Source organism: Palaemon carinicauda, chromosome 9, assembly GCF_036898095.1.
Source record: "Palaemon carinicauda isolate YSFRI2023 chromosome 9, ASM3689809v2, whole genome shotgun sequence".
NCBI lineage: Eukaryota > Metazoa > Arthropoda > Malacostraca > Decapoda > Palaemonidae > Palaemon > Palaemon carinicauda.
Window position 1 is genome coordinate 66755886 of NC_090733.1, and position 14065 is coordinate 66769950.

The following is a 14065-nucleotide window of genomic DNA, read 5'->3' on the forward strand; positions in this document are numbered from 1 at the left end:
TCCAGGCCAGTAAGTGTCCTTTCACTCTTTTTTCAACAAGTGTGAAGAGTATAGCTGGTGAGCTGGCTAGCTCAAAGGCTTTCTCGAGATCAAGGAATATGACAGAAGCTTTTTTGTTGTTAATTGTTGAGAGGACATCTGTAATGCATTCTTGAGTGCCTATGCCATTTCTGTAGGCATATAGGCGATGATGTGGTTGGCCTATTTTCCACTGCAGTCTATTGAGTACCATTCTCTCAGCTACTTTCTCTATGCAGCTTATCAAAGCTATAGGTCGGTAGGTATTTGGCTCCTTAGGTTTTGGAATAGGTTTGGTGTCCTGCTGGTTCCATGTGGTTGGACGTAGTCTCTCCGTGTGTGTCCTGTTTATCAGATGCAGGTAGACCAATTTAGCATGGTTTCCCATGTTCCTCAGCATGCTGTATGTTATGAGATCGGCTCCAGGGGCAGTGTCTTTACTGCCTTTTGATAGGGCCGTATTTAGTTCCTCCATGGTATAGGGGTGATCAGTGTCATCTACCATGTTGCAGGCGGCTTCTATAATGTTGTTCCTGATTGGGAGCAGAGTTCTCTGCCTGTTGATAGTTGGCAGAGGTAGATTGGTGCTTTTTGCTCTGTCCGCAAAGTTGTTAGCAATCCTCTTGGCTTCAGCTAATGGGTCTGGGTGTGTAACTCTGGGTGTATTGTACTTCCCAGAGACTTTGTTAAACCAGCCCCATATTTTGGGATGTGCTGAAGTTGACCTCGTTGCACCATGAGTACCATTTGTCTACTTTAACTTCCAGTGATACTTGTACAGAATGTTTGATGATCTCTACCAGTAGATTATGTAGCTCATCGGTTCTGTGTCTTCTGAGGAGTTTCCTGGTCCTGTTTATTCTGGCATTCATTTCTTTGATGCGGCTGTTATAGTACCAGGCATCAGCATGTTTCTTCTCAGAGTTCTTTTTTTGTGGCATGGATACACTGGCTGCTACCTCTAGTTGTTTGCTGAAGTCGGTTGATAGGGTGAAGATATCATTGTGCGGGTGTTTGCTATATTCCAGAGCCCACTCTGTCATAGCTGTTTCGATTTTTTCCCAGTTAGCAAACTCTGGGTTCCACCTTTTTGGGGGCGGAGGAGGAAGTGGGTATTTCTGCAATTCGAGTGTTACTTCAATGGCAAAGTGATCACTAATTAGTACAGGATGTGGTTGCCATTTGGCTCCTCTTTGTATGGCACTGGATAAGAAGGTGAGATCTAGGCGACCTCCTTTTAGATGGATGGCTTCTGTGACGTTGTTGAGCAGTGTTACATCAGGATATTCTTGCAGTAGGGCATGCAAGTGTCTGCCAGTTTGATTTGTTTCTGATATTGAGTTCAGGAACTGATGATGAGCGTTAAAGTCGCCTGCAATAATTGAGTCTTCGTTGGAGGCTGCTGCAAAGAGTGCCTTGGCATCAATATTTTTTGCTGGGGACTTGTATATGTTGTGGACTGTTAGCGTCGTGGCTAGGAGAGATATCTGGACACTAAGAGTCTCTGCCTCTGTCCCACAGTCTATGCTTGGTAGTAGTTTGGAGGGGATGCTGCTTTTAATGAGGGTAGTCAGTCCTCTTGTCGTTGGTGATTGATACGTTGTGTATACTTTGTACCCTGAGAACGTAAATGGTATGTTCTCATTAAGCAGAGTTTCTTGCAGTATGATAATGTCAGGGTTTTGCACTGAGGTTTGAGACTGGAGAAATGCAAGCTTGTTTCGAAGTCCGAAAATATTCCATTGGAGCACTTTTACTTGGGTGTTTTGGTTGTTGCAAGTGGTTGTATTAGGTCCATTTGCAGGAGGAACTATGAAGGGAATTGAGCTCCTAGTTCCTTGGCGGCGTTGTCAAACACGAAGTCATCCAAAGACTCCTGTGTAAATTTTATTTTGCGGGATCGCAAGAAGTTGCGAAGGATGTTGCTGATGGCTGCCAGCAGAGCATCCATGGGACAAGCAGAGAGGTCGTACTCACTGCTGTCAATGTTTAAAGGATGTTTGGAGGGGCGTGAGGCGCTAGTTTTGCTTGTGGCGGTGGAAGGTAGGTTAGGAAATTCTCTCAAGGAGTGGGAAATGTTGGGTGTGTGAGTGATCGGTGCAGAGGAGGATGGGTGACATTGGGAGAATTGGTTGGAGAGGTATGTTTTAAATGTGAGGGAGTGCGAGGAGTATGGGTTGGGGATCTTTTTGCTTTGTGAGGAAGTTTGGGAGGACGTTAAGGTTTAGGTGCTGGAGGGGGGTTTGGTGGAGAGGAAGGTTCAGGAATGGCATGTCTGGAAGGGTTAGGATTTTGTTGGGAGGTGTGGTTGGATGGTGGAGGGTTTTGTTTAGTTTGAGGTGGCTGCGTTCGACGCTGTTGACGTGGATGGAGGTTGTAGTGGCGGTCTGCTCCCTGGCGGTCTGCTCCCTGGCGGTCTGCAATTCTCTGAAGTCTGTGGGGGCATCTATCATGCCAAGCATGATGGGATCCTCCACAGTTAGGGCAGCGGGCAATGGTTTTGTGCCCTGCTTTATGCCTGGCAATGCAGTGGGCGGTGGGGTGTTGTCTGCTGCTGCAAACCCCACAGATCTCCGGACCTGTACAGCGGGATTTGTGGTGTCCAAACTTCTGACACCGGAAGCATCGAAGTGACTCCTTGATGTACTCTTCGGTGCGGAATGTGCCCCAAAGGCCGAAGGATAGGTGAGGAGGGCGAGATCCCTTGTGGACGGCCTCCAATTTGTGGGATCTACCTCCGGCTTTCCCCTCACATCTCTTGACAGTGATGATGAAGGGATGTTGGAGCACTGGTTCTAGTGGAAGGTCGAGGTCATAGACAACGATAATGGTGGTGGGCCTCTCGTTGATGTCCAGTTTTAGCACGTTTTCTTGCTGCTCAAGGTAGGTCTTTATCTGCTCATCTTTAGCTGTTATGACCAGTTGTCCCCTGCGATTGGGACGTATGGTCATGTTGAGGTGAGGATTGCTAGCCTCCATGGCTACTATGGCAGCATAGGATGTTATGCTGGGTCCTGGAGTAAGCCTAAACTTGGAGTCTCCAGTTGCTGCTGTTTGTGAAGGTGGTTCTTGAGAAGGGTTATTCTCATTCTCAACGTCTTCTTGGGTCGCTGGTGGGTGGTCCAGGATCTGCACTGGGTAGTCCCTTGAAGTTCCAGGGACTGGTTCCGTTGCAGAAGACTGGGGGAGCTTTGTGTGGCTCCTCAAAGTAAGGCATCTTTGTTTTTTAATCCTGCCCCTCTCCACTCTTGTTCGAGGGGAGGAGGTGGGGATAGGGGATGAACCCCTTTCTACCATTGCAGAACATGATGGTGGTCTTCAGCTGTCGAACGATGTTGTATGCTGTAGGTGTCGTCTCAATAAAGAAAAATAAAGAAAAAGAAAAATCAAAACTAAGTTAAGTTTTGTAAAATTGCGAACACTGAAATAACTCTACGGGAAATGCAGTGAAAATTTCAGTTACTCGCCAGTTAAAGTCGATCCTTTCACTAGCTTGTTAGTGAAGAGGATGGACTTTATTACAGAACATCCATTTATATATACATAGACTCCAGGAAAAAAGGGCATAGAAGACATAACAGGCAATTTCATGTTTAACCGACACCGCACTGGTTAACAGTTAACGGTGAGAATAACAGACATGTTATTTCAGGTCCTTGACAGTGCGAGGGGAGAGCGAAGATAAAAGCATAATATATACACAAAATGAAATGTCGTTACTATGTACGATCGTGTGACACACGGTTGGTGCAACATCCTTAGAATCCATGATCAGTATTTTCTGCTAATCCTTTTAATTCCAAATCATAAGCTTTGCAATTTCTTGAATTCACTCTGTGGTCATTTGGTTTGTTTAACTTAATGCAGTTTGTACATTGTAACTGTTGCAAATTACATTCTTTGGTGGAATGCATTTCTAAGCATTTCCGCAGACTTTATCATCATCAGTCTTAAACTTACAACCTTTTTCAAAACGTCCATACCTCTGACAGTGGTAGCAGGTGATCACATGGTACTTATGATCATGTATGTTATAAATATCCCATCGCAAAGTAATTTTCTCACCATTATCATGAATAGCCTTCCGAACATCAGGATCACATTTTAACAATTATTGGGTAGTCTCACCTGCAGCATTTTTCTTGAATACTTGACTTATTTTCTCTTCTATGTTTTGGATATGATCCAGGCAACGATTTCTTTGAATCACAGAATGTAATACTTCATCTTCATCACTGTATACATTGCATATTATTATTTTGGGTTTTAGTTTTCCAATTTCCCTCGCCTCGATGTCAGCAACCATGGTTTGAGTCTTGTTTGTTGCTTCCTCTCTGATCTTTTTGTCAGCAAAGTTTACAACAACATTTCCATTTGAAGTTGACCTCGTATTAAGAATTGGAATATCTTTCGACCTCATTTTTTTCTGTCAGTGATTTTAGTTAATGCTTTAGTCGATTTTATTACCAGTAGATTTTTTCCCCTCATCTTTGTCAGCATGTCAATTTCTATGGTTTTAGATCCATCAGTGTTTGAAGTGTTAATTTAATTGATTCCATATTCACAGCTAGATTATCAACTTTCTCAATGAGATTAGTGATCTGGGTGGAATTTGCTGCATATGCGGTAAGCTCTGCAGCTTGATTTTCCAATTCAGCGATTTTCTCTTCACGTTCATCTATATCAAGGTCTTTAATTTTCAGTTCCTCCTCTATTCTTGATATAATTGTCTTGGCTATTCTGGCTTCATCTACACAGTATGAACAAATCCATTTATAGTTTTTCAAGTCTTCATCACTGATGTTTGCCTCTAAAAGACACGCTTCCTGTCGCAGAACCTTCTACAGTCACATCCTATCCAAATTTTTAAGTCTCCCTTCGCAGATCCTCATTGGGGACAACTAGTCTTGAAGTACTTTTACTCCTCACTTCAGTCTCTCCATGAGACTAGCTATTTTTTTTTCTTCAAAGATTTCGCAAACAAAACGTTGCAGGTAGCTCAACATCCATTGCCAAATCTTAAAGACATGTTTGGAAGTATATAAGGATGCACTGTATTTTCAAAGTTAGATCTTAGACAAGCATTCAACAGCTCTCCATACATGAAAATTCACAAGAATTATGTACCATAAATATCTCATTAGGTTTTTGTATGGACCAAAGAGATTACCTTATGGATAAGATAGCAGTCCAGCTATATGGCCATAAACTATGGATAAAATCTTTGCAGGAATGAAAGGAGTATTAATTTTCATAGATGATATTTTAGTCTATGGTAAAGATAAAAGAGAACATATAGAAAGATTATAGATAGTTGTGGTTCTGAAGTAGTTAATGGAACATAATATTAGAGTAAATAAGAGCAAATGTTTCTTAAAAGTTGATTCAGTAAAATACTTAGGTTGTGCAATAGATAGCGATGGTATTCATAAGACTATGGTAAAAATTGAAGAAGCACAATAAATAAAGGTACCAGAAAATGTTAAGGAATTACAATCACTCTTAGGTTTAGTAACATTCTTTGGAAATTTCTTTCAGAATTTGTCTACAATTACACAAACATTGTATAACTTGTTGAATAAGGACATGGAGTGGAGTTGGAGAAAAGATAGTCAAGGATCTTTTTAACGAATAAAACAGGAAATAACATCACATTTCTAGTGTATTATAAAATGGATTTGCCAGTTAATTAATTGGTATGTGATGCATCAAATATAGGTTTAGATGCTGTATTATCTCATGCAATACCAGATGGAAAATAAAAACTAATTACATTTGTTTCTAGCGTATGGAACAAGTCTAAAAGGAATTGCTTTCAAATAGAGAAAGAAGGTATAGAATTAGTGTATGGACTTAAGAAATTTTATATGTATCTTTATGGTAGGAAAAAGTTCACATTAGTTACAGACCATAAACGTTTATTGGAAATATTGGGTCCAAAAGAAAGTATACCTATGTTAGTAGCTGCAAGACTATAACATAGGGAAATTATGTTAGCCGCGTATCACTATGGGTAATGCAGATGTTTTATCTAGATTTCAAGTTGACAAAGCTCCAGAAGAGTATGAGGACCGAATTATTTTTAGCTTCAGTGTATGATGTACTCATTACGCAAAGGATATTACAAAGTGTACAAAAAAAGACTCATTACTCGCAAAAGTGTTAAAGAATTTGATCACAGTTAGAGACTTATGTGCAAAAGAAGAAAGTTGTAAACCCTATAAAGACATTTGGATTGAGTTGAGTGTAACACAAGGTTGTGTGATGAAAGGATCAAGAGTTGCTATTCCTAGTTCACTAAGGAATAAACTTTTGTCTGAAATACATGCTGATCACCAAAGCATTGCCATATCAAGTTTATTGCAAGGAATTTTTGCGGGTGGGCAAGTGTAGATAGAAATATTGAATTAGTAGTTAAAAATTGTATGAATTGTTATGCAACAATGCAACCCACAATTTACTAGAATGCATCTGTGGGGGTTACCCAGGTATCCATAGCAAAGAGTGCTCATAGATTTTGCTGGTCCTTTTTTAGGTTATTTGTTCTTGATTGTGGTGGACTCATACAGTAAGTGACTGGAAGTAATTCCAATGCAGACAACAACTGCATATGCAATTGTAAAAGCACTAATGTTAATTTTTGCAACACATGGTATTCCAGAAATAATTGAAGAAAAGGATATCTATAAGATTTCAAACTTGAAGAAAAGGCAAAGACAGGATTAAGGGCAACTGGTAGTCATCAGGGATATAGATGGAAATATATTGCAAAGGGATGATGAAATTATGAGAAGATGGAGAGAACATTCTGAACAACTATTAAATACTGAAAATGAGAAAGAGGAGCTGAAATAAGCACAAAGGGTAGAGGGGCCAGTGATGGAGGTATGGAATGCAGAACTGAAGAGGACATTGAGTAAAATGAAGAATGGCAAAGCACCAGGCCCAACAGAGTTTCAAATTAAAATGGTCAAAATACTAGCTGGATTTTTTGAGAGCAATATGGGAGGAGGAAATAATGCCTAAAGACTGGGAGGAGAGTCTATTGGTATTTATATTCAAGCAAAAAGGTGACTTCATGGAATGCGGTAACTACAAGAGAATTAAACTAACTGAGCATGGTTTGAGAGTTTTAAAGAAGGTACTAGATGAGAGGCTGAGAGAGATTGTGAAGATTGGAAAACAGCAGTATGGTTTCATGAGGGGGAGAGGGACTGTGGATGCCCTTTTTATAGTAAGACAGTTACAGGAAAAGAGACCAGAGGGAAACCAGAAGGTCTTATCTGATTTGTAGATTTAACGAAGGCATATGATAAAATACCAAGAGAAGTGATATTTTGGGGCTTGAGTAATTGAGGAAGAGGAAAGTCCCGGAAAAGATGGTTAGAATGGTAGAGATGATATACAAAAGAACAAGGACAAAAGTAATAACAGCTGTTGGAGGAACAGAAACCTTTGAAGTTAGGGTTGGATTACACCAAGGGTCAACATTAAGCCCATTTTTATTTGCGTTGGTCTTGGATGTTTTAAGTGAAGGGATGAAAAATGAAGTGATGGGAGTTGCTATATTCAGGTGATTTGGTGATTAAAGGTAAAGGTAAAGGTGTCTGGTTTCAGTTCTAAAACGTCAGCCGGGCAAGCCCAATCCCCATTGTAGTCCCAACCACAGCAGTGGCCTCCCCAGTAAACAGCCTAAACTTACGGTCCTGGGTTGGGATCAATCTGCTGCCATGTGAATGCTAGGCAAACATGTTACCACTGTACTAGCCAGGAGGCTGCTGAAAATGAGGAAGAATTACAGAGAAGGGTAGTAGAGTGGCAAGAGACTTTGAAAAACTGTGGTTTAAGGTTAAATGTTAATAAGACTGAAGCTATGGTGAGTAGTAAGGAAAGTAGGAGCAGGATAGCCATACACACAAGTAGAGGAGCAGTTATAAAACAGGTGAAATAGTTTACATATTTGAGATCTACTAAAAATCAGGAGGGAGGATGTGAGACTGAAGTTGAGAATAGGATAAAAGTAGCATGGGGAAAGTGGTAGGAGGTAGCAGGAGTGGTATGTAATAAGAAAATGCCAATTAAGGAATAAGTCAAGATCTATAGCACAGTAATAAGACGAGTGTTAATGTATGGATCTGAAACTAGGGATTTAAGACGAAAAAAGGAAGCAAAGCTTGAGAGAACGAGATGAGAATGCTGAGGTAGATTATGGGAATATCACTTTTTGAAAGATTGGAAAATGATGAAATAAGAAGAATGGCTGGGGTGGTAAAGATTACAGAGATGATAAGGGTCAAGACTGAGATGGTGTGGGTACGTGCCACGGATGGCTTGTGGGGAGGGAGTGAAGAGGGCTTGGGAGGAACCTGTGTTGGGAAGAAGATCAAGATGGAAGCAGAGAATTAGACAGTGAGATAAGGTGAAGGATGATATGGAGGGAAACGGTTTGGTGGAAGAGGATGCCTTTGATTGAAGGCATTGGAGAGGGTGCATCAGGCAACCGACCGCTTAATGTAGTGATGACGGTGGGGAAGAAGAAGTCCAAAGAGTTTAAAGGTTTTTGTAAGGTAAGTGGTATAAAGCATACATTTTCAGCAACATATCATCCTCCCACGAATGGAGAAGATGAAAGATTTGTTCAAACATCAAATGATAAATGTGAGTAACATGTTTTTTCATGTATCAAAGCTCTTGCTGTTAGGGCCGTATTTAGAAATTGAGTCATTCATAAAGAAGAAAGCTTAATTATTTTACAAACAAGACAATGGGTAATGTAAGGTTTTGAATAATCGTTTCTTTAATTCTCACAATTTCATAGATTAAGAATAAATTTGGCCATATTATTCAGTTTATATCATATGGCAAATTACTATTAGTAATAAAAAACTGATATGGATTATTATGATGCATATATTTCTTCAATTTGTTTAAATTAATGCTAATATTTGTTTTTACGGTGCATACGAAAATTCCCTCCATTTACACCTTACGTCAGTAAATTATTTGACTAAATCATCAAAATGTATTTTTTGTTCTACATCTAACAAACATAAAGCACTTGACCTTTCATCAGTCATTGAGGTCCTAAGATGATTTTTTATTAGTTGCAATTTGCTAAATAACATTTCTCCTCAACAATTTGTAACCTCCATGCTAAGATAAATTTTAAGGGCTACTTTGATATATGGAAAGGTATCAGCAAGTCCTTCATCAAATAACTAAACTGCCTGTTGGGATGCATGTCAATATAACTACCTTCTAAGAAGGAAAAAAGTGAATACTATAAGAGAAAGATCTTCGAAGCAGCAACAGACATAAATAAGTTATATCGTCTCCTAAATGGTATAATGGGAAATGTAAAAGAAAAGAAGCTACCTGATGGATACAGTGACCAGGAACTAGCAAATAATTTTCTTGTATTCTTTAAAAGCAAAATTGAAAATATAACCAGGTCATTTGTAAATACTAAACATCCGATTAATGATACACCAGGCACACAGACAAAATTAATACGATTTAACAACATAACACAAGATGATATCACCAGAATTATCAAGAGAGTAAGGAAAACAAACTGTGCGATCAATCCTGTGACGGGCCGAGAGACTGGGGGTCCCGTTGTCTTGATATGGTGCTAAATACCGTGCTTGGCAGGAGCCGTGGGCGTTTGGAGAAGTTCTGGAAGGAAAACTTCCGGGTACGACGTGAGGAGGTGGGCGTAGGCATCCGTGGGTGCGCTGATGTGGAGAATGAGGTTGGAGGGGGTGGGTTGAAGAGGTGTCGACAAGTACAAGTCTTCGTTGACCAATCGTCAGTGGGCGACATCGACCAGAAGGTGGAAATGAGAAAGGAAATCCGCACCGAGGATTGGCAATGTGATGTCAGCAACGAGAAACTTCCAATTGAATTTACCGTTTCCAAACGATAATGTGAGGTTCTCGTAACCATAGGTGGGTATCGCAGATCCATTGGCAGCTACCAGTCGGATGTCGGCAGACGTAGACAGACTACGTCGTGTCCTGAAGAGTTCCCTTGGCTAAAGAGAACGTCAAGCACCGGTGTCTACCAAAAATTGCACGCCCATTCCTGCATCATGAAAAAAGAAAAGATTAGAAAGACGGGAGGCCCCCGCCACGAGCGATGGCCTACTTACACGTTTTTTGGCCATGACAATCATTGGCACATTTCTTCGCAGCTGCCCCAAATCTGTTGTGGTAGTAGCAAAACTGAGGCCGATGGGAGGTAGTAAGAGGCTGTAGAAGTCGTTGGTTGGGGCGCGAGCGAGTGGTGGGTGGTGGGTGGCTTTGTCGCCGCCTCGGCACGTCATGGGGTAGGCGTGTATGTCCTACGGCAATCACGTCAGCTTCGGTTGACGTTGAACAGGCGTCCTTTTTGTCAGGAGTGGAGGCGTTGATGGAGGTCTTGAAGGTCGTGAAGTGGATGTTCATAAGGGCGTCGGCTTTGGTCATCAAGTCATTTGTGGGTAAACTATCGACATCGGGTATGGCAGCGCGTACAGGTTCGGGTAAACGGCGTATCCAAAGGGCAGGAAGTAGGTTCACCTCACGAGGAGAGCCATCTGTGGCAGGTTGCAGGCGAGCGATACTGGTCATTTCCCTGAGGGCGAGCGAAGCCCTTTGGTCCCTCAACGGTTGTTGAGAGAGCTGAAAAATCTTTGCTATATGGGCGGCTGGCGACGGTGAGTACTGCTGCAGAAGGTATGTTTTGAGGGGATCATACGCTATTGGGGTGTCTCCTTGTTCACAAAGCCAGTCGGATATTTCCGGGAAGGTGTCCTCGGGTATCGCTGCAAGAACATAATCTGCTTTGGTGGTTGAGCGAGTCACGCCCTTGATGCGAAACTGGACTTCTGCGCGCTGAAACCAAGCAAACGCCTCTCCCCTGGCAAACGACGAAAGTTTCAATGGGGCAGCGCTAACTTCCATGGAGTCCGCCATAGTACCAATGACAAAGGGGCGAGGGGGGTTGGAAGGCGGGAGGAGTGAGTCGACTTCCAGGGTCACCAATGGGACGGGCCGAGAGAAGGTTGTGACTCAAAGGCAGGATGAAAGCAATTGAGTAAATTTTTTTTACAGAACACTCATTTATATATACATAGACTCCAGGCTAAAGGGGCATACAAAACAGGCAATTTCATGTTCAACCGAAAAGCTCACCGGTTAACAGTTAACGGTGAGAAAAACAGACATGTTATTTCAGGTTCTTATCAGTGCGAGGGGATAGCGAAGATACAAGCATAATACATACAAAAAATGAAATGTCGGTACTATGTACGATCGTGTGACACATAGTTGGTACAATCCTATGCCAATATCTGAAGTAATTGAAGAGAGAAACTTTTCTAGTCTAGCCGAAATGATAATGAGAATAGCAAATGCAAGCATTGATGAATGTAAGTTTCCCAAATCTGAGAAAATGGATATAGTCACACCGGTTCTAAAAAAATGCACTGGACTACCAGGAATTAAGCTCATATAGATCTATTTCGAATCTATCCTTTGTTTCAAAAGTGCTTGAATACGTAATTCTTGAACTTCTAGTCAGTCACTTAGAAGTAATAGAAGCTTTGCCTGACAACCAATCTGCTTACAAAAAATTATACTCTACGGAGACAGCCATCTGCTCTGTTGTAAATGATATGCTAGAAATGGTGGATGAAAATAAATGTGGTATCTTAATACTGCTCGATCTCAGTTCTGCTTTTGATACAGTTGTGTATGAACTGCTACTAAATGATCTACGGTCCATCGGCGTTGAAGATCAAGGTTTTGAATACCTAAAAGACTACTTAGTTGGTAGAAATTACTGTGTACAAATAGGAAACTCTTATTCATCATACGAACCCTTAAACAGAGGGGTACCCCAGGGGAGTGTACTTTGCCCAATTTTATTATGCATCTATACTATTGGTCTATCGGAAATACTACAAGGGCATGGCGTGAAGTTTAAACTATTTGCGGATGATACATAATTTTACTTCTTCATAAATTATATAGATGACACTACTCTAAACCGAATTCTTGATAGTGTTAGAGAATGGATGACATTTAAAAAACTAAAATTAAATGAGAACAAAACTGAATTCATGGTAGTGGGTAAGAGAAACAGCGTGAGAAACCTGTGTGGTATTCAAATGAACATAAATAATGACTCAGTGCTGATATCTAGTAAAGCCCGAGATCTAGGTGTATTTCTTGACTGTAACCTGTCCCTAAATGCCCAAATAAATAATGTAATAAAAACTACTGGTTATTATCCAAGAAATATTACCTTTATAAAAAAGTACCTGGACGAAAATTCTTTAAAGAAACTTGTGATGAACTGTGTTATTACTAGGATTGACTACTGCAACTCTATCTATTACAATTTACCAAAAGTGCAACTTAATAAATTACAAAACTCAATAAACCGAGGAGCAAGACTGATAAAAGGTGTCCCACCTAGAGAAAGGATCACCCCTATACTAATTGATTTACACTGGCTGCTGATTAAAGCGAGAATTGAATTTAAAATATGTACAATAACCCACCAAGTTATCAGAACCGGTTGTCCAAAATACTTAAGAGAATTGCTACATATTGCGCAGTCAACAAATCGTGTCGACACGAGAACAGTTACAGATGACTTCAAACTGTTGGAACCTAGATATATGTCTACTTTAGGCTCCAGAGCCTTTAAATATGCGGCCCCGTGACTATGTAATAAGCTTCCACAAAACATCCGAATGATTGAAGACATTAAGACTTTCAAGAGGAAACTGAAGACTTTCTTATTTCAACAGTCATGCAACAGTGACGATTTAACAGTAAATGAACAATACGCTATATGAAACGTTAAATAATCTGAACGAACAAGGTAAAACGACAGTGGAGGTCCTGTAGAGAGTGGGGTTCCCCTGCTGTATGGGACCTGAAAAGCAGCTATCTAAGTAAAGTAAGTAAAGACACATGATCTGAGCTTGGCAAAAGCTACAAATTGGGTAATCTCCTCAGCAAGCATATTACTGTCACTGAAGTCTCCAGGAAAAGCACTGACAAATTTCTCAATCTCTGTTTTTATCTCGGCATCAGATAAAGTGCATAACCTAGCCACCAATGGGTGCCGGTCCCAAGCCCGGATAAATATGGAGGGTTGGTGTCAGGAAGGGCATCCGGCTGTAAAAACCTGTGCCAAAACCTTAAATGGAATGAGCCAAAATAGGGGAAGAGGTAATACTAGGGCGTACTCCGTAAACGCGCACAGAGACATCGCCTTAACTCTGTGATAAGGCGAGGGCTACTGCATCAGGAGCGGGTGCAGCTAAAGAAGCGAGCTCACTTTAGACTCAGAATATGTCAGCTTAATGTAGGGTCCATGACTGGGAGAGATAGAGAAGTGGCTGACTTGTTGAGGGAAAAGATAGTAGATGCTATGTGTGTGCAGGAAACACGATGGAAGGGAAATAAAGCTAAAGAATTGGGTGATGGATATAAGCTATATTACAGCGGATCAAATAAACATGGTAGGAATGGAGTTGGCATAGTACTGTCTGGTGAGCTGAAAAATGCGGTGATAGAGGTGCATAGAAAGAATGACCGTATCATCAGATTGAAGATGTGTTGTGGAGGAGAGATTCTGAATATTATAAGTGCATATGCACCTCAAGTTGGTTGCACAGAAGAGGAGAAGGGAAATTTCTGGAGAGACATGGATGGAGTAATGCAAGAGCTGGAAGAACAGGAGAGGGTCATAGTGGGGGCAGATTTGAATGGCCATGTTGGAAGTGAGAATGAGGCAATTGGTCGGGTGCATGGGGGCCATGGAATTGGGGAGAGAAACCAAGAAGGAGAGAGTGTTGTGGACTTTGCTGTGTCATTTGACATGGCAATAGTAAACACATTCTTTAAGAAGAAAAGGGAACACCTAATAACTCTTATTCATCATACGAACCCTTAAACAGAGGGGTACCCCAAGGATAAAGCTGGGGGAGGTCAATAACTGCAAGGCTATCCCAGGTGACCATGTAGCCCCCCAACACAGACTACTA